The following is a 21,127-nucleotide window of genomic DNA, read 5'->3' on the forward strand; positions in this document are numbered from 1 at the left end:
TGACCGTCGAACGACTTTCAGCCTCCAGCACACTGGGAATGAGACGCGGCACTCACCTGGATCTCGGGGTCGGTGCGCACCTTCTCCGCGTAGGCAGCGGCCGCGGCGGCGGACAGTGACTGCGGCGGCAGCGCGGCGGGCGGCGACGCGGCCTGCTGCTGGTGGGTCTCGTGCACGGCCTGCAGCTGCACGACGAGCCGCCGGATGAAGTCGGCCACGGACAGGGTGGACGCGTCGTGCGCCTGGCAGAAGTGGTAGGCGAGGAGGCGCCGCCGGAGCGCGCGCTGCTGGCGCCCCGTGGGGCCCTGCGCGGGCCACACCGCCTCGCAGCACAGCGCCGTCTTGCCCGTGCCGGGGCCGCCCACCACGAGCGCGCCGCACGTCTTGCTGGCGGGCCGCGCCTCCAGGCAGTGCGCCAGCTTGGCGAACACCCACTCGCGGCAGAAGAAGCGCTTCCGCTCCAGCGGCGAGCCCTGGCACCATCCCTGGCCGCGGGACGCCGTCGGCACCGCGCCGTTCACCGGCCGCTCCGGGCGCTCGGCTGTCCGGACGCGTCCCGCTGGCGGTGCCGCTGGCGGTGCCCCTGGTGGAGCCCCTGGTGGAGCCCCTGGTGGAGCGGTCGCGGCGGTCTCGGGCCGGGCATCCGCCTCGGCGTTCGGCACTGCGGTCTCCACGTCGTCCACGGCGTCGGGGGACAGCCGGCTGTCCGGGGACACGTCCCCGACGTCCGCGCAGCCACCCCCGCCGTCATCCCCGCCGGCCGCCACCTCTTCTGCCGACCCGGAACCTGGGCCGGGGCCTGCGGAAGGAACAAGGTCAGCATTAGCGCCACCAGTCAAGTGAGAGCACGCTGCAAGCGCTGCACGGCGGCGACGGCGACGGCCCAGCCTACCTGAAGTGTCAGCCATTGTGCGTCATGCGTCATGCCGAGTCCACCGCTCCGTCGGGGCAGCCGCTGCGGCGCCGCTGGCTGCTGTCCGCCGCGGGGCTCCCTGGGCTCCCCATGCTGCTCGTCTACCCCGTCTACCCCGTCCACGCCATCTGCAACAACAAACCACACATGAAGGCCCCGCTGTTTGTTGATCCCGGCACCTGCTGCAGCACGGGCAGGCTGACCGGCAGGCTGCTCGGCGCTGTACGCAGCAGCGGCAGCAGGCGTATCAGTCCGTAGCCCCCGTCAGGTCGGCGATAGGCAACCCGGTGCGCGCGCCTGCGTCGCAGCGGCCGCGCGGCCTACCTCGCAGGCGGCGGGGAGGGGAGGGGTGGGCAGGCCGCGGGCAGGCCGCCGACAGGCAACGCGAGGGAGGAGGAAGCTCCGCGTCGGTGCCCTGCCGTCTGATTCCGAGCACTGCTTTCGTCGCTCTGTCTCTCTCGCACTCATGGGGCGGTCCGTAGGGGTGCGAAAGAGACAGAGCGACGAAGCAGTGTTCGGAATCAGACGGCAGCCGGCCTGCCCCTGCCGGCCTGCCCCTGCCGGCCTTGCCGCTTGTCGGACCAACAGGAGCTCAACATAAACAGGCCCTCGCCCTCTGCGGGCGTCTCGGTCTCGGCCTCCTCGCTGCGTGTCGGCGGCCGTCCGTCCCGTCCCGTCCGTCGGCGGCTCGGGGTTTCGGAAGCCCAACGGGTGCGTCTGCCCCGCCCCCTCCCCCGCCGAGCCCGTCTGCCCCCGCCCCCCGCGACGCCCCCGCCCGATGTCCGGCGGAAAAGAGGCGCCCAGCGGAGCGATTTTCCGTTTCCACTTCTGTCTCTCTCTCCGCAACCACGGGACGTGCCGTCAAGGTGCGAGAGAGACAGCGATGAACCGCCGTTTTCGAATCAGCGCGAAAAGGTCGCGGGGGGGGGGGGGGGGGAAGGCGACGCGCGGCTTCGCGGCGTCCATTTCCTGCGCCTTGCGCGTCCTATAGTGTCCCACGCCGCCAGCGCCGCCGCCGTCGTCCGTTATTTGTTTTCGGTCGGTGGCGGATTTCATTAGCACGCCCACGAGCCGAGAGCCGAAAGCAGGCGAATTAAGATTTCGGCCACGCCACCCAGAAAGGATAGCTCTCTCTCTCTCTCTCTCTCTCTCTCTCTCTCTCTCTCTCTCTCTCTCTCTCTCTCTCTCACGCCCTTAAGGCACGCCCCAAGAAGGGTGCGCGACAGAGACAGAGTGACGAAACGACTCTTTCTTCTAGTCGGTCTGCAAGGACGACGACGGGGAAGGGACGGCACGGCGCCCCGGACGGCGCAGCCGCAAACGGAGAGAAACGGCAATCAATGTTTGCCTTGGTTTGCCTGCGGGGCGTGGCGGGGCGTGGCGGGTGCAGCCTGCCCCAAATCGCACTGCAATGTGGCCCCGGAAGGAAGGAAGTGGCACTCCATCTTGCGGGGCAGAGCGCACGTGCCGAGACCAAGCATTACCAGCAAGCGGCGCGAACGGGGGGCGCGGGCAGGCCCCCCGCGGGCGGTCGGGCGAAACGCCTGACACGCCCCGTGCTACCACAGTTTGCTTCTACCGTAACATGACATACTACCACCCACCCCCCAGCAGAATCCAACACTCCTGCACTCCATCAACGAGTCCTTAAACCCCCACCCCAAAGCCGAGTATTCGATGGACGGTCTTCTTCGTTGCTCGCTTATTCGGCGGGCTGTTATGCAGAAGTCGCTGGCTGCAGCAGGTACACTGGACGGAACCTTTTCAACGGACCCCGTCTCTTTGGTCTCTTCCACGACAGTTTGAGACTTTCCACGAGACCGCACTTTGCCCGAGCCTTCGCCTCTGCCCGAGTGAACGCACCCCGTCTCCGCCGTCTCCCCGTCCGCTGGGGAATAACGCGGGCCGAAAGCGGAAGGGGGAAGGGGGGAGGGGAAGGGGAAACGGAGGGCGCTGGCTGCTGGCGGCCCCGACCGGACCCCGGCCCGGGCCCCACCAAGCAAAGCCTCACATCAAAGGCCGCGTCGCGGCATCGCGGGCCACGGCTGGGGATCATCCAGCTTCCAGCCCCGGCCAGCCGGTCTCTCTCGCACCCCTACAGAGCGCCCTGCGAGTCCGACAGAGACAGAGCGACGCCACGACTTCGTCTGCTGCCGGCCGGCACAGGCAGCCTGCCCCAGGCCAAGCGCCTGGCGGGTAGGCAACCCCAGCGCACGCATGCGCGCGCCCGGACGGGCTGCCTACCGTGGCTGGGCTGGCGCATGCTGGCACACTGGAAGGCTCCTGGACCCATTTCACGGCACTTGATCCAACGGCCCACCCACCGCAAAACGCGGCGGCTGCGGCAACACCACACTACACCTAGCCGGCCGCTGGCTCCCTGCTCCCGGGAGGGTGCTTTGTCGAGGACTGCCGCCAGCGGCAGGGTGCTCCGAGGACGGCGTACCGCCCGCCCCCCCGACGCTTAATGCAATGACGGAAAGGAGGGGGAGGGGGGCGCCATCAGCCACTCCAGCAATCGGGGACCACTTCATTACGGGCTGCAGCCTTTCTGCGCAAACGGGCCGCCCTCGGCAAGCAGCGGCGCGGAACGGTGCTCTCTGTCTGTCTCGCTCATGCGGCGCGCGGCGCAGGGCTGCGAGAGAGAGACAGAGACGGGGCGAGTCAACAGCGGATTGGCCCGGACCGGAGCAGCGCCGTGCCCCGCCGCCAAAGAAACGCACTGGGCGCGTTCACACCCGACGAGGCGACGAAGGCCGGCAAAAGAAACAAGGGTGGCTCAGGGCGGCAGCCGTGAGACTCGCCCAAGGTGCAGCCGCCGCGAAAGCTCCGAGCCGAGCCGAGCCGCCCTGCGGAGAGAAAGACGCCAAACGGGGGAGGAAGAGCAAGCCGCTCGACTCGCGAATTTAGTTGCCGCCGCAACACCGCTTGTAACTCCGGCCACTTTAATCCTCCCGGGGCGGGTCGAGTCGGGTCGGGCGATTCTCCCTACAGTGGTCTGGCCCTGGCCGCCGCAGCCGCGGAGCGCGCAGAGCGAGCAGAGCATTCAACGGCAGCCAGGCAGGCAGGCAGCCTCCCCGCCGCGGTCGGCCGGGCTCGGGCCGGGCTCGGGCTGCACGGCGGCGGCCTTCACCCGCGCCCACACAATGCCTGCAGCAGCCCGGGGTGGGGCCGCGGGGGCCGCGAGGGGAGCCTCGGCGTGCACTTGTTGAAGCCAAACGGGTCGCTTCACACTCGTCCCGTTCTGTTTTCAAAGCAACGGCCCCGCAATCGCACCGACGCCACCGCGCACACAGCGACAATAGATATGAAACGGAACGAGCGAGGCAGAACGGGGCGGGGCGGGCCCCATTTCCTCCCCCGCCCGCGACGCCGCGACCGCACGACGACGGGACACCGCGCCCCGCCGCCACTCATGCCGGTCTCGCGCAATTCCATCCAAAAGCGACCGCGGAACGCGGACGGAAATAGCGCGGCGCCCGCACTTGGCGCGTGAGTGGCGCCAGTCCGATTGGACGACCATGGGCATCTGCCTGCCGCCTGCCCCTTGCCTGCCCTTGCCCCTGGCCTAGCCGACTGTCCACTGATTCCGCGAGTCGTTTTCGTCGCTCCGTCTCTCTCGCACTCATAGGGCGAGGTGCGAGAGAGACAGAGCGACGAAAACGACTCTCGGAATCAGTCTCCTGTGCGTGACTGCGGACCAAGGGATAACCAACTCAAGATTTTCATGTACACTCATTATATTTTGAGTATGATTCCATGTGATTTCTTTTGATTATTTTATTATTTATCACTGATTATAGGAGGTTATTATGTTGATTATTGGGAAATATTGGGGATTATTTGAGCGCCGACCTCGGAAAGCTGTTGAAGTGTCGGAAATTCAATATTGGTGACTTTGGGCAGCCACTGCGTCAAATTTAGTTGCGGTCACAGGCCTTCCTCGACGCCGTACTATTCTGCAGACCCTACTCTTTCATGCCCCGCCTCGGGAAGGCTTTGACCGCTAATAGTTTGGGAGCAGTGGTCTCGCAAAAATGGTCAAAGAGTGAATGAATTTCAGAAAATCACCGTTTTTGCTTACTTTGAGCGGTCACTGCATCCAATTTAGTTGCGGTCAAAGGCCTCCCTCGACGCCTTACTATTCTGAAGGCCCTACTCTTTCATGCCCCGCCTCGGGAAGGCTTTGACCGCAGATAGTTTGGGAGCAGTGGTCTCGCAAAAATGGTCAAAAAGTGAATGAATTTCAGAAAATCACCGTTTTTGCTGACTTTGAGCGGTCACTGCATCCAATTTAGTTGCGGTCAAAGGCCTCCCTCGACGCCTTACTATTCTGAAGACCCTACTCTTTCATGCCCCGCCTCGGGAAGGCTTTGACCGCTGATAGTTTGGGAGCAGTGGTCTCGCAAAAATGGTCAAAAGTGATTGAATCCCCGAAACTATGATTGTCATTTCATTGGATGATGTTAATTATTTCACTGATTACCAACTAGACGAGCAATGATTATCTTGAGTTGGGTACCCCTTGCTGCGGACCCTGGCGAGGGTCGGCTGTGCGAAGACCCGCATGCTGGCGTCGGCACTGGGTCCTCCATGAGAGCCTCCAGCAGCACGAGGGGCTCGGAGGGCGCGAGGACACGCACGGCAGGTCGTGGTGCCTGCACTGCCATGCACTGCGCACGCTGCAGGACGACGCCATTGTGCGCATGCGCCACGGGGGCCGCAGCCCGCAGCCGAGCATCTGCCGAACCACTTCAGCAGTCGCGGCGCCAGCACCGCGCAGCGAGCAGTCCAGCCGAACGCACTTCAGCACGTCCGCGGGGACGCTGGCGCGGAGGGTGGGGAGCGGGCGGTGGCGCTAATGAAGACGCGCCTCTCTCCGGGACGTTTCCCGCGCCCGAAAACGAAAGGCGAAACAACGGGAAGGGAAAAGAAAAACCCGACAGCGATGCGCGCGCCATTGTCCTCATACCACTCCGCGCACCGGGGCAGGCCAGGGACGCCCAGGTCGGGGCCGGCCGCCGCACCTGCGCGCAGAATACCCTTGATAGGGCCGCGACGAAAGCAGCCTCTCTCACCAGCATCCACCGCTTCTCTTCTCAGCACGTCCCACCGGCGCGGAGCCGGTGGCCCGGGGCGGCCCCGCGCTACGGACAGGGCCAGCTGCACGCGCGTCGTTCGCGGCGCGACAACGATATTTTCGTCAGCGCGACAACCCGTCACTATCAATATCAGAAGAATGTAGAACGCGCGCCAGTAAATAACGGATCAGAAGCGCGGGCGGCGAGACGGAGCATCCCATCAAACAAAACCGTCACATTATTACTTTCTCGGTTTTTTGTTTTGAAACTTAAACTGTGTAGCATGTTTCCATTTGTCACGATCATTATTGTCGTTCTGCTTTGATTCTGTGGGTGAGATAGTGTGTTCCTGCCAGGGTCAGTCCGAGGCGCGCAGAGAGACGCAGAGCGACGCGGAGCCAGCAGCGCGCGACGCACTGTAAATCACTATCTTCTTGCTGAAGTTTACGATGACGTCGGGACAAACGAGCGCGGCCACACACACACACACACACCGGGGGCGCGTCTACCGATGCACGTCACGTGCACACGGCCGCCTCCGCTCATTTCCAGATTTAAACCGTCCGCCCGCCCGCCCCAGGGCCCCACCCCGCCCCGGCCGGTGTCGGCCATCCGCCTCTTTGCCTCTTTTGCGGCCATTAGGACGTCATTACCGGCGGAATTCCGTCTTGCATCGCAATTCAAACACACGCACGCTCTCTCTCTCTCACACACACACACATGCAGACAGTATACTTTGTCGCGCACCCAGCGTCACACTCGACGCACCCCTGGCGGGTTGCCCAACCTCTCTCGCCCTCTCTCTCTCTCTCCTCTCCTCTTCTCTCTCTCTCCTCTCTCTTCTCTCTCTCTCTCTCTCTCTCTCTCTCTCTCCCTCCCTCCCTCCTCCCTCCCCCTCTCTCTCGTTCTCTCTGTGTATGCTCTGCGTGACGCAATGGACGTGGGGTGTCCGAAGCAGAGCCTACGGTAAGCAAAACATGTCCGGCGGCATCGGTGTAAATCTCCCCCCCCCCCACTCGAGTCCCCGGGCCCCGCGCGGCCCCCCGGAGGGCTCAGACAGCGCTCAATTAAAGCGCCGCCGCCGACAAACAGCCAACGAGGGGCAGCAGGTGCGCGCCGAACGGCGAAATGGGGCGCGATTGTGTTGAAGAGGAATTTGGAAAAGCGCGACGAGGTGGGCGAGGTGGAGGAGGAGGCCCCGCCAGCCAGGCCGCCAGGGAGCAGGGCCCGAGCGAGCACCGCGCAGCCATGGCGCAGCACCGCGTCCCGGACCAACCCCGGCGGAACCCCCGCGACTCCCAGCACACTAACCCACTCCGCAGCGCCGCGCCGCGCCCCCGAGTGCCCCAACTTGGCCGACAGCCAGCCCACGCCTCCCCACGCCGCGGGGGTTGCACGGGGAGTAGAAGGGGTGCTGTGGGGGCGCAGGGGCGTGGCAGCCGCGCCGGTGCGCCGTAGCCGGGGAGACCTGGCCCGCTGCGCCGCTGCGCCATTCCACTCCACTCGGAGCAGGCCACCAACTAGCGGAGGAAAGGGGAGCTATGGGGACCACGGCCGGAACGGGCCGTGCTCTACGCGACCACACGCGGACACAAACACACACACACACACACAAACACACAGTGACATGGGGGAGAGACGAGGGAAGAGAAACTGTCACCAAGTTGCACGGCTGCACCGGGCCGTCCCCTCCCCACCCCCTCCCCTTTCCTCTTCCCTGATGGGATCGCGTTCCGTTCCGAAGCAGCAGTGGCGCCTATCTGCCGGCAGTGCCATTGAAACCTGCCGATAGCAGCGCAAAGCACCCCCCTCTCGGTGTGTGTGTGTGTGTGTGTGTGTGTGTGGTGTGTGTGTGATGCAGCTGCACCAGATAGTGCACTCCTCGCTGCAGCCTGCCGTTCGCGGCGAGAGGAGCTCATCCCGACGCGTCCGCGTCGGACTGAGGGGCCGATCGAACACCAGACGCAAGATGGACCGACCGAGAGACAGTCGGACTGCAGCGCAGAGCGACGGGGACGGATAGACAGACTCCGACCAGCATAGACTACAGTGTCTACCCTCCTCCCCAATATTTTCCCAGCAGCTGGCGCCAAAAAGGCGACGAGAGGTGCGCCCCGCACGTGAGGGCGGAACGGGCCGGCGGACAGACAGGCAGACAGACAGGCGGGGGCCTTGATAAAGGGAGGGATGAGCAAGACGGGACGTGCACGCCGCGCGGCTTGATGCGCTCCGCCCCTGATCAACCCGCATCCGCCATCCCCCGCCATCCGCCCCCGTGCATAACTGTAGCGGTGCTCCTCGAAACCGAAATTGACGGCCAGTAAGTCATCATCCTCGCGTGAAACCTTTCTTGACAAAGACACGTAGTCGCGTAAAAGATCGTATCTTCTATTGTCTACGGTAGACTTTTGCTTTGCTGGAGGAGCGTTGGGCAGGCGCTGGGCCCCGGCGGAAGCGAGACGAACGCGTATGGTCCGCGATCCGCCGCCCGCCGGCACGCCGTTCGCATCGGCCCCGCTGGTGGTGGACGGCGCCCCCCTCACGGGGCTACTCGGGGGCCAGTCCCAGGTGTCGTGCTCGGGCTTCCCCCCCGTCACACGTGCTTCCCAGCAGCCTCCAGTGGCCGCCGGCCCGCGCCCTCCGAACTAAGCGCGACCCTGTGCTGCGTCCCTGGCAGCGACCCTGTCTCGGGGGAGGGGTGAGTAACTGATATCCACTGTGTATGAGGCCCAAATGTGATACCAGCTGCCTGTAATTGTTTTCTCGGATCAATGTGTTTCGGTAGACACATTAGTCTCCTGGAGGGGACGATTCTGCCCCCACCACAGACCGAATCAGCCACTCCAGTAACCAAAACTGTCTTCTCGCCGGCCCCCCACCACCAGCGCCCGGCGAATCGAGTAACAGTTTGAAATGCCTACTCAAGTAACCAATTTCTAGTAGACAAATTAGGGACCTCGAGGACAATCACGTGTTTTCCTCGAGTAGACAAATTTACTTACTGGTGGTTTACCGTGCGCCCATCCGCCCCGTCGTGCATACACTGTACGCGGTGCTACACTCCGCCCGGCACAGCGCGGCACAGCGCGGCACAGCACAGCCACCCCCCGGTGACCTTTCCTTGCCTTTCCTCCCCCGCTCGGGGCGCGGGGCGGCGCAGGGCGCAGGGCGCGCGGCCGTAAACGATGACGCAGACGTATGGTCCGCGGAATCGCAGCCCGGCCGGCACGCCCGGCACGCCGGACTGGCTGGTGGACGGGGCCCTCGACGGGGCCACCCTCACGTCCCAGTCCCAGCGTGTCCCGCGTCCTGGCTTCCCCCCCGTCACCGTGCGTGCCGCCGCGCCGCCTCCAGGGGCCGCCCGGCCTCGCCCGCCCGAACTACACCGCGACCCTGTGCTGCGACCCTGTGCTGCGACCCTGTGCTGCGACCCTGTGCTGCGACCCCCGCGAGCGACCCCCCTCCCACTCATTACCAGTGGCGGTGGCACGAACCGCTGCAAACAACAGTCCCTCGCTCCGCCGCTCCGCCCCCGCGGTCCGGTTCGGCCGGATCCGGCACGCTGCCCGCCGAGCACGCCCCCGCTTGTTGTCTCGCGGGGGGCAGCCCGGCCCCGGCCCGGCCGCGGGGACCGAGGGGACCGAAACGACAATTTTCCGGCAATAACGAAAAAGCGACGACAACTCCATCGGGCGGTGCGGGGCGGCGAAAGCACGCTGCCCCGGCCCGGCCCACTCCACCCCGTGGCAAGCGGGCCCACAGTGGGCCAGAAGACCGGTGGGGGCGGCCAAAATCCGCAGAGTCGCAAAATGAGACTCGAACCGGACGTGTGACCCCACCGACGGATTGCTCTACGAACGAGGAATCCACAGGGTTCACACCAGATTCCCCTTTTCGTTTTCCCTGACTTTTCCCTGACCCACCGGGGTGACAAATTACAATTTTCCCTGCAATATTCAAAAATGTGCAGTTCAAGTCCTTTGGGGCATGCGCTGGCCCAAAACATGTCCCCGGCGTCAGACATCCATCCTTTGGCAAACGGGCCCCTGGGCCAAATCGAATTTCCGGTGGGTCCCGGCCCATTTATCCCAGAGTCCAAAATAAATTTCCCGGACGTTCCCTGACCGGTTGTTGAACGCGGGAATCCATTGGTGGGGTCACATACTCTATTCGAGGCCGGCCTTCTGGCCCACTGTGTGGCACGACGCTCGCGAACTCCTATCGAGCGGCAGCGCGAGTACACCGTACTCCGTAGCCAGTCCGCCGGCCCCGCAGCCCGCACGTCCCACATCCGCCATTTTTCAAAAGACGTACGCATCCGCTGCGCAACTCCCATGCGGGAGGAACGCCACCGCGGCCGGCGCCGCAGGGAGAGTGGAAAGAAGTGTGTGTGTGTGTGTGTGTGTGTGTGTGTGTGTGTGTGCAAGCGCCATGCAAACACGCAACGTGTTCCACGCGCAATTACACGAGAGCGCCTTTGCCGATCGGAGCGATTCGATGACATCGCCTTCTTTTTGGAACGTCGCGCGGCGGTCCGTTTCATCTGGCGGGCGACGCGGACGGCCTGCTGCTGGCACGGCGTGCGAGAGCGGGAGAGAGAGACAGCGAGAGCGACCCGGTCGGAAACACGAGCAGGCAAGGTAAACACAGAGTGAGGTAGCGGGGTGCCGCGGGCCGCGGGGTGCTTTGCACGGCTTGGCATGATCCTGTGAATCAGAGCGAGCACACGCCGAGGCACACCGGGCACACGCCGCCCGCAGCCATCGCGGCGCTACGCGGCGCGGCGCCTTGCTAACTCGTTTAGTGGGAACACGGAACACACGGGCAGCGCGGCGGCCAGGCTAGGCAAAGCCAAGCCGGCACGGCGCACTGATTCCGAGAGCCCTCTTCGGCGCTCTGTCTCTCTCGCACCCGGACGGGACGCCCCGTGAGTGCGTGGAAGACAGGGCGACGAAAACGGAGTCAGTCGCAGGCTTGTCGCGGCGGCGTCCTTGTTCGCACTTTCGCCCTTCGGTGTCGGGAAGTAAAACAACAATGGAGCGGCCGACGCGGCGCGGCGCGGCGCGGCACACTGATTCCGAACGAGGGCCCCGCCGGCCTGTCTCTCTCGCACCCGCACACGGGACGCCGGACGGGCTTGAGACAGAGATGGAGCGCGGGGAATGAATGGGCTTGGGTCGGCCACCGCCACGGCCACCGCGGCCGGACCCACTGGAAAACCGCAAAGCGCCATCCTGGAGCTCCCCGACGACAACCAACGGTGGCGGCCGCGGTCCGCAAGGCTCGGACGGGGAAGGAGGAAAGACAAAACGAAACAGTCGCCCCATTCTATCCCCCGCTCCTTCCTTTTCCATGGCGCGTATTTTAATTTGCCTTCTCGACGGCTAAACTTTTAAGCGAATGTAAACGCTTAGATTACACACTCGGCGGCCCCCGCGAAAGGGCCGCGTCATGCCGTCACCGCCAGGGGCTGCCTGCCTGCCTGCCTGCCTGCCTGCCTGCCTGCCAGGGAAGGCCGCGCGCTGCAACTTTCCGCGAGACACAATTTACAATTTATAATGCCTGCTCGTTCCGGCGGGGCCGAGACGACCCCCGACACGGGCGTGCCACGGGCGTGCCCGGGGAGGGGGTAGCTGTCGCAGCCCTCGGCGCAGCGCGGCAGGCGCGGCAGTGTTGGCGGGAGGGGCGGGGCCACCCTTCGCGGCACAGCTCCCCCGGTAGGTAGGCAAAAAGCGCGCGGCACAAAAAAAAAGGAATCTGCCGCGCTTTGCTCTGCTACGCTCTGCTACGCTCTGCTACACCATGCCACGCCACTGGGAGGCGCATCGCGCTGTCAGGAAGATGAAACGGCCGAATTAACGAAGGGCCGAGGAATGCCGAGGCGCCGTCACCTAGCGCCCCGCCCCGCCCCCCCCCCCCCCCTCCCCCACGGTAAAACACGACGCATTGAGACGTCGTTCCCCCGCACTGCGACTGCCTGCCATGCCCAGCCCAGCCGGGCGTGGCGCGCAGCGCAGCACCGCGCGACTCAACCTGTCGGAACGGCGAGCTGTTAAAGCCGTCTCTGTTTCCGCTCTCCGTTTCGGCCTTTCGGCCTTTCGGGCAACCTGGCCGGCGAGCACTCGAGCACTAGAGCGTGGCGCGCGCGACCCTCCGGGACGGACTGCCGCCGCGCCCCGCCGCGCTCAAAGAGGTCACGAGGATTGGGTTACCCCGAGTGAGTGTGCGCCCCCGCCGCCCCCGCCCCGCCATGGGGCCGTGAGGCGCGGTATCGCAGCGGGGCTCGATGCCGTGTACCTTCAGGCCCTCGTTCAGGCCCCGCCGTCTCCCAGCCCCAGCGAGCAAGCCGCCTCATCGCGCGAGCATGCACTGAGAGAAGGGGTCGGTGCCTCACGATAAAACTGTGTTTTGTGGAACCCCCCAATGGCGACAGTTACACGAGTTCAATCCTTGCAACTGTTCAGCCGATGATCACAATAAGACTGCTAAATAGTGAGAGTGACTGAACCGCCAATAATAGTCAGCATGAAAGGACTCGATTAAACTGGCTTTAGTCATAGGCTTGATCGATGGTCAGTAGTCGCGACTAAAGCGTTTAGGTGTGGCACCGAAAATGGCGATGCGACACTCAACACGGAAGTCGCGTTGCCATCGCCCAGCGCCCCGCCATATTCTCAACAGTGCGGTAGCTCAGTGGTCTCCGTGCCTGGAGGCTGGATAAGAAGCCTTCGGCGGTCAATCCCCAAAGGGCCAGAATGCCGGGCGTATCTAGCGCTGCCGCCGCCCCCAGGTAAAGCACGGGCATTGGGACCCCGTACGCCGCGCTCGATTTTCTGCGTGCCGAGCACCCGTCAGGCGGGGCCCCGCATCAAGACCCCGCGTCCACCTGTGGGACGGTAGAGTAGTTAAACGGGTCTCTTTTTCCCGAACTCCGTTTTGGCCTTTCGGCCTTTCCAACCTGGTCGGTGTAGGACTCGAGCAGACGTCGCGCGCGCCCCCTTCCGGACAGACTGACGCTTGATTTAGCCCCGCCGCGCTAAAAAGGGACAGAGGGACCCCGAGTGAAGATGAGCCCCCCTCCGCCCCGGGCCGCAGGCCGTTGAAGTGGCCTCGCAGCGGGTTTAATGCCCGTACCTTCAGGCCCTCGTTGGCTCCGCCGCTCAAGCTCAGCGAGCAAGCCGCATCTCCCGTGCAGAGGCCGAGGGCCGAGGCAGAGGGGCCCCCGTCGCTCTGTCTCTCTCGCACTCGCCTCGGTCCGCGAAGGCCCCCAAACAGGACTCCCAGCGATGACGTCAGGACCGGGGGCGGCGGATACCCCGGCCCAGAAGGGGGAAAATCCATTCACACCGGCTGGCGGCTCCCACTATGTGGTGTGTGTGTGTGTGTAGGGGTGTGTGTGTGTGTGTGTGTGTGTGTATATGGGTGTCTAGAAATATAGAGGGAGATGCCACAGAAATGGAATGCCGGGGCCGATTCCCACGCCAAAGGCCCATACCCCCCTTGGCACAGTTGCAGAAAAGTTAGCCCCGCCGACACCATTGGCCGAAAGAAAGGTGCGTTGGCCCTTGTCACACCCTGGATCATGGCCCCCTGAAGGGCCCAAAAGCACCCCCAGGGCGGGAAGGCAAACAGCCCTGGCCAGGGCCCGACCAGGAAGGGACCCCCCCCCCCCCCCCCCCCCCAGGCCCCGGGAACCCAAGGGCAGAACCAAAGACGGGAGAGGCAGAGGACGAAGCGCAGTCGGAAAACGGGATACAAGGGAACAGTCCCAGACCGCCGGACGCCGGCCAGAAACAGAAACCCCCCGAACCACGAACCCCCCCGGGGCAGACCCCCCGGACAGGCAGACAGACAGGCAGACAGACAGACAGACAGACAGACCGGCAGACACAGACAGACAGACAGACAGACAGACAGACAGACAGACCGGCGGCTGCAACATTCCAGGGCCTTGTCGCATAATCGTCCACTTCGCACAGCACCATAACACTAATGAAAACGACATCCTGCCGTCCCAACTGGCGGACCGCGGCACCGCGGCCAGACCATGCGCCGCTCGCCTCGCGTCGCGGGCCTTCTGGTGCAGTGGTGCACCGCCGAGTCGTCTCTCGCTGACCCAGTGCAGCGCGGTGCTGCGGGGCCCAGGGTTCTGGCCCTCTGCGCCGTGCAGCCCCGCGGCGCCGCAGCAGTGGAGCATCACTCCGAGACGCGTCCCAGACGGCGCGCCACCGCGGCGGGGCACTGCTGGCACTGCGCGCCACGTCGGCCCATTCGTGAGAGGCGGCCCGGCACGGCACGGCTCGGCCCGCAGCATCACGAGGCGGAGGTGGCGATCGGTGCCGCCAACTCGGCCAATCCGCCTGGACCACGCCCTCCTCCGACTCCTGGCTGAGGCCGCCACGGCCGCCTCGGCCGCCGCGGGCGCACAGTGACTCACACTCACGCGGCCGCCAGCCCGCACCCGACCCGCACCGCACCTCCTCGCCGGCGGGAAACACTCTGCTCCAGACTGGGGCTCTCAAAGACCGGCACAGCGGGCACGGGAGGGACCCGCGTGCGAAAACCCGTGCGATCGGTGGGACAGCGCCGTGGAGGTAGGCAACGCGAACACGCTCGCGGCTTCGAGATGCCTACCTCCACGGCGCGGTTACACCCCGGGCGACCGTAAACCCGGTTTCGGTTCCGCTCCCACCCGGGCGGGAAGGTGCTTGGGTTTAAGGTCAAACCTGACTCGGGTTCGGGTTGCCCGGGTACCCGGGTCAAAATGAGAGCCCAACTTGAGACTCGCAGTGGCGGAGCGCGACGGCTTCCCACGGAAAAACTGGCGCGGCCCCCGACCCCCCGACCGAGACACGGCGGCCCGCGGCGCCCCTGCCTGACGACCTGACCTTCTCGCCGCACATGGAGACGGCCTCGGCGCGCCCGGCCCGCCCGGCCCGCCACCACGCCCGCTCGCGCCTGGCGTGAAATTCAGCCAGATGTTCGTGCCAATAGATCGTTGCCATCTGTCTGAATGATCGGCGAACAACGCCGCCGACTAACCCACTTCTCGGAGTGCCACTCGCTTTATGCGGCGTCCGCGGCGGTGCGACTCGCGTGTTTCTTGGCGACACCGCGGCGTGAAGCGGCCGAAGTGCGCGAAGGCATGCCTTTCTGGCGGTGCCAGCTGGACGCGCTGGACGCGGGGGACGCTGGGCCGCGGACACGCGAGGCCTCCAAGTACGGCGCCACGCCCGCCAGGCGACACGGACACCGCGCCGCCCGCGACGCCGCCAACAGAATCTAGACTAATGCCCCTCGAACGAGCGAGCGAGCGCGCAGGGCGGGGCGGGGCGGGCCAGCCAGGGCCGACCGCCGGCCGGGCCTCCAGATTCCGAGCCTTTCCGGGGGCCTCTCAGCCTCTCAGTGGACCGCGCGCTTTTACGGCCGCATTCGCCTTTTCGGCGGCCACTGGGGCAGGGGCAAAGGGGCCAGCGGCAGGGCGGCCCACTGCTAGCCCACTGCCCACACAGTGTAGCAGCACTGCCGGCACTGCCACTGTACCAGACTGTACCCTGCACGCGCCCGCCGCGGAAAGCGCATCCGACGCCCTCCATTCGAGGGCCGCTCAAAAATGCCCCCCACGGGGGCCTTCCCGGCGCTGCCCTGCGCTGCCCTGCGGCACCCCCATCGAGGGCTAGGGGCGCCTCGAGGGCCGCGGAGGGCGCATCGACCCCGGCCAAATTGGAGGCGGTGGCGTGATGAATCGGAAGGGCTAAGGGCCCTAAGGGCGCCGGGGGCCAAAGGGTCACCTGCGAGTCTGGAGGGCCGCAGAGCTACGCCCGGCTACGCCACTGTGCGGCCGGCGCACTGCGCCGCCAGGCTGCGACGCTGCGACGCCACTGTGAGCGTCGCGGTTGTTTGGGAGGCCGAATTGCATGAGAAAGGAGCAAAGCAGCCAGAAACACGTCGGCCCGGGGGTGGGGTGGGGGCGGCAGGGCGCCACCGGAAGGACGGGGTGTGCAGGCCGAGGATGGGAGCGCCCCGCCCCGCCCCGCCCCACCGCGCCCCGCGGATCGATAGCGCCCCGCCCGCCCCGCCACCGCAGCGCTGCATCAGGCCAGCCCGCCCCGCCAGCCCGACCCAGGCCGGCAGGGGCTGGCTGAGCCTCGGCTAGCCTTGCTAGCCTCGGCGGGGCGGGCCGCCCCCACCCCACACCCAACCCCGCACGATTGCCCCGGAAGGAGCCGAATGAATTCCAGGACGCCTCAAAAACCAACAATAAGACCGTGGAACGCGAGCCGGCCGGGATACAGGGCCGGGACCTTGGCCGGGATGGCGATGGCGGGATATAGGACCCTGGGCCTGGGCCCTCCGCGCGGCGAGGCGGCCCGGCCAGCCGCAGCCGGGCAGCGGGCACAGTGTAGGGTCAAGAGAAGAAAAGAATATTGGAGGGGGAGGGGGACCCTTTTCACGACGCGCTGCTGTGAAAGGATGCGGGCCGACGGGCGGACGGACACGGCAGGGCAGGGTCAGCCCGGTGGAGTGGCCGACGCGACACCAGCGACACGCGACGCGACGCGCCAAAAATCTAATATCTCGTGTCTCTCTGGCGGCCGGACGGCACGAGGCGACACACGACACGCGGCGCGACATCAAAGGGCATCACGACAATGACGTTGGAGGAGAAAGGCGCGGCGTCCTGGGGGCTTTGGTGCTCGCCATGGCGCCCGCGGGCCTGGAGCTGGTATTGTTACCCCGATCACCGCGCGCCGCGTAGTGCCCGCACCGACATGTCTGCGGACCCGGCCAAAAAACAAACGCCAGGCAACGCGAGGCCCACACTGACGTAAACGACCACACCGAAATACCAAAAACACTACCGTGCCTCCCCACCTCGCCCAGCCTAGCCCAGCCCATCGTCGTCCTCGCCAGCTCGCCAGCCGATGGCCATTGAAAGCGGAAACAGTAAACTATACGCGTCCCCCTGTCGCCGCTGTCGCTTCCCCAATACTGTGTTGACACATAAGGGCGTACGTGTGCACACTGCGTGCGCGCGCACACACTCACACGCACACACACGCATGCACGCACACACACGCAACGCGGCAATAAATAAAGGCAGCCAACGACGTCGTGCCAGTGCCTCTCCGCCCACGCCGTGCCGTGCCGTGCCGTGCCGAGGCGCCGTCGCTTTGCGCCTAGATTAGACTAAAGCACCGAGCCTCCGCGGGCCGCGTCGCCCCGCCGCCGCGCCGCTTCACGGCTGGACCGTCGCCGTCGACGTCGTCTCCGTCTTCATTTGGCGGGGACGCGCCCACCGCCACGGCGAGGCGGCCCCGCTCGGCACGGCGCCAGACACCTTTCGCTCCCCCTCCCCCTTCCCCCCCCCCCCTCGCCCCGCCCCTTGCATTTCATCGATATCACGTCTCAATCGCGGCGCGGCGGCGCGGCGGCGGACGGCACCCGGAGGCCCTGAAGGCCCTGGCTGCCTCCGGCCGCCCTCCCGGCCGTCACAAAAGCCAACGAAAACATATCTCCGCCGCGGCCGACAGAAAAATCGAAGTGACCGGCAGGGAAACAGAAACCGGGAAGCGCTTCATTTCTTTCCTTCCTGTCTGCCGCCCCGGCCGATCCGCTCCAACGGTTCCGACGTTCCGGCGACGGCGTGACAGAGTCGTCACGGCGAGCAGCGCCGATGAAGGCGCGATAACGAGACGCGGTTTTTGTGACACTCTTCCCCCGTCAGAGCACGCACACGCTCGATTAGGTCGCGGCGTCCTCGGTGCTCCACCCGGCTCAACCAGTCCAAAACGGATGCAAACGCACCAAAACGCACCAAATGCAAAAAAAAAAATGAAAAAAATGAAAAATGCGAGCATCCTCCGGGTATTACCAACGTAATGCTACGAGGCGGGCCAAAAAAGACGGTGAATCAGTGAGCCGGGATGAAAAAGAAACAACCACACTCGCGCAGGCAGGGCAAGGCAGGGGGAGCGTGGGGCGGGCGAAAAAAAAAGAGCACTGTCACTCCATAAAAGCCACGTGACACGCATGCCGAGCCGCAAGCCGCTACGCTTGCTCGGCTTGCTCCGCGACTACTTGTCTCCAGCCCCTCTCCAGCCTTCCAGCAGGCTTCCAGCGCGCCGTCTCGCCGTCTCAGTCTCGACGCCAACTTTCAATTTCCCAGGAAGATCGATCCGAAGGCGGCGCGGCACGCCTCTCGCTCCGGTGTCACTCCCTGCTCGCCCTGCACGCCCTGCACTCGCTGGGAGCCGTCGCGTCGCCGCGTCGTCGCCGCGTCGTCGCCACGGGGTACGACTTGGAGCAGGGCCGTGGACGGGCCGCGGCGCAGGCGACGGGGATGCGCGATGCGGGGAGAGCAAAAACCACCATAACACGGTGCGCTGCGTTCTGCCCACCCTCCAGACTTGCAGGCGGCACGGCGCCAGTGGCGTGCCCACAAATTTTTGAAGGAGGGGGTCGGTTCATTCAGGCGGAACGTGTTGCAATTTGCCTGCCTGCTGCTGTCTAGTATACTGCGCACGCCACTGGCTGGGACTCGGGTTGGCGTTGGCAGTGGGCCGCCCCCCGGCCGCCCCCTGGCCGCCCCCGACCCTAACGCCACCGGAGCGCCACCGTTTCGGAACGCGGACTCGCTCCCCCGAGGCTTGGGCCTGAGGCTCGGCGCCAACGCCAAGCTCCCCCTTCCCTTCAATCTGCGAGTGTATCCGCTCGGCCGGCCCGGCCCCAAGCCCGGCCCAGCCCGGCCCCACTGCGATACTAATGACGATTATAATGCCGGCAGCGGCCCATTAGACACGAGGGGGGAGGGGGGGGGGGCAGCACCCCGCCAAGGACCGCCAAGGGAAGGACACGACGACGAGGGCGGCTCGAGTGCTAATCGAGAGGGCCACGCCGACGCCGTGCCGCCGCGCCGAGACGGATGTGCGTGCCGCCTTGCCGCCGGCGCACCTCGCCTCCCCGCTTCCGCCATCCGATACATATTGCAGCGATAAGCCCGGATAAGCACTAAGAAGCGGGCGGCCTTGAGGCCGTGCAGTCCGCCGGCGATAAGCCCGCGGGTGCAGTCGGCCCCCCTGGCCCCCCGCCTTCTGTCTCGCTCGCGCTGCCTCGGAACGCCCCTTGAGCGCGACCGAGACAGCGACGAGACGATGCTTCCGAATGTCAGGGGGGCAAGCCCTTGGGCAAGCCCGCCGAGCAGAGACAGCGAGACAGCCGGGCCAACGGCAGGCGGTGGCAGGCGGCGCGGCCGGCACACTGGAAGCCCTCCGAGCGCCGCGACGTACTACTTGTCGTCCTTGCCATCGTCCCGGCGGCAAGTGCGCCCAAGCAATGCGGGCCGCGCGGCCGCGCCGTACCTAGGCCTTGCCTTATAAGGGGGCCGTCTGCAAGTGACGTCATCGGCGCTGCCGGGCGCTGCCCCGCGGGGTGTCCATGGGCTGGGCGCGAGCAGGTGGCCGACGACAGCGGACAGCCGCCGGGCCGGCTGCACCCAAGCCACTCCACTGACTCCACTGCACTGCCAATCTCGTCATTGGGCGGCTTCTTTTATTTTTGGCCGCTGCCCGGCCCGGCCCGGGCTGGGTGCATGGTGGGACCCGGCCCACCGCCTGGCTCTGAAGGGTGGCTCTGGCGCACTCTCGGGACGTCCCTGGGGGAGCGAGAGACACAGAGCGACGCAACGCCACTGCGGAATCGGGCGGCCGGCGCCGCGGCGCCCATTGCGGGACGGCCCCGTCCGCGCCGTCCCGTCCGCCGCGGACATCCCACATCACATCCGGCGCGGCGTGCTGGCGTGCAGGCGTGCGCTACCGACGACGCGACGCGACGCGCGCCACTCCGCGCCACTCCCTGCGGCGCCCACGCCTACTTTCTTGACGTCGTCCCCGTCGCCTCTGGATTTGCGCCGTCGTCCTTTTGCAACGTCCGCTTTGGCGGCAATAAAGTGCGGCGACGCGACGCCTCTGCGACGCCTCAGCGACGCGACGCCCACCCCGAGCGAAGCGCCGCCGCGGCCAGCCCGCTTAAAAGAAATAAAGTCTTACAAAGGCCGGCCAATTTCTCATAGCGCGAGAGACGAGCCGGACGGAGGAGCCGAGCCGAGCCGAGCGGCCGAGCCGAGCCGGCCGTGCGGTCGCAGGTCAGTCAGGTCGACGAGGAGGTGGCGCACCTGCCTTAATCTCAATGCACCTGCCGCGGTGACCTGGAGCAAACACTGCATTGTGGCCGAATCCGTAATCAGGGCGCGCGGACGACGATCTGGAGGACGTGTAGGCAGAGAGGCTGTCGCCGTGGGCGGCGGCAGAAGGGAAAATGGCAATGCAAACATGGAGAGTGGAGAGAGAGGACACCATAGCAAAAAAAGACATCCTCATTATGCTGAATCTAGACCAAACTTAAAATTTAGTTTTAAGTCATAAGTGTTGAATAAGACAGTGGCTAAAATCGAATGTTAGGACGACTGGACTAGTCCACTGGGGTTTTAAGGTATTCCAGTGTCCGAAAAAGCAGCATACCAAAGTACGCAAGTTGAATTTAATTCAAATAATCGTCGACAAACAAGGGATAATGACATGACAACGAAGGAAACGCCTTGAAGAGAAGGGAATTATACCGCGTCTAACATTTTACAACTCAAATACACGATGTAGATAGTTCTAACTAATGATATGCATCCTTAATTTGGGTTAGGATTCACGAACCAACGTAAGTTACCATCGACAATCCTTACCTATGAGCGAGCAAAGTTGATTTCACGTCCACTTATCCACACTGGGCGTCCAAATCCACACAGGTTCAGGCACTTTCCATTCAAGGAATCACTGAGAACACCAAAAGGAACGGAGGCGCTGACAAGCTCGCCTCTCCTCGACGGGTCCTGCGTAGAGCCGCCAGCCCCAAGCTCAGCTGATGGGGCCACAGCAGCGATGCCCCCAGGACTCGCGACACCGCGAAGAAAGGCCAAGGGAAAAGTCACTGAAATGCCAGCAGGGGGGCGGCCCTCCCGTTCGACAAACGCATCAAGTTGACAAGTTCGCAGCGAGACACGCAGCTCACACACGGCGCACCGCCTCGCCTCACGAAAACAAAGCGACTGAAGGAAGGAGGGGTAGGGAGGAAGAAGAAGGAG

General features: G+C 65.1%; 1 long non-coding RNA gene across 1 annotated transcript; it reads right to left on the bottom strand.

Moving 5' to 3' along the window:
• Window positions 1–667: 667 nt before the first annotated feature.
• Window positions 668–21,106, bottom strand: LOC117641736. Its single transcript, XR_004587496.1, has 3 exons — window positions 20,729–21,106; window positions 893–1,041; window positions 668–799 (listed from the first exon to the last, which is right to left on the bottom strand). It is a non-coding gene; the product is annotated as an uncharacterized LOC117641736 (long non-coding RNA).
• Between the last annotated feature and the right edge of the window lie 21 nt (window positions 21,107–21,127).

The sequence above is a fragment of the Thrips palmi genome, unplaced genomic scaffold, assembly GCF_012932325.1.
Source record: "Thrips palmi isolate BJ-2018 unplaced genomic scaffold, TpBJ-2018v1 HiC_scaffold_15, whole genome shotgun sequence".
Classification (NCBI taxonomy): Eukaryota; Metazoa; Arthropoda; class Insecta; order Thysanoptera; family Thripidae; genus Thrips; species Thrips palmi.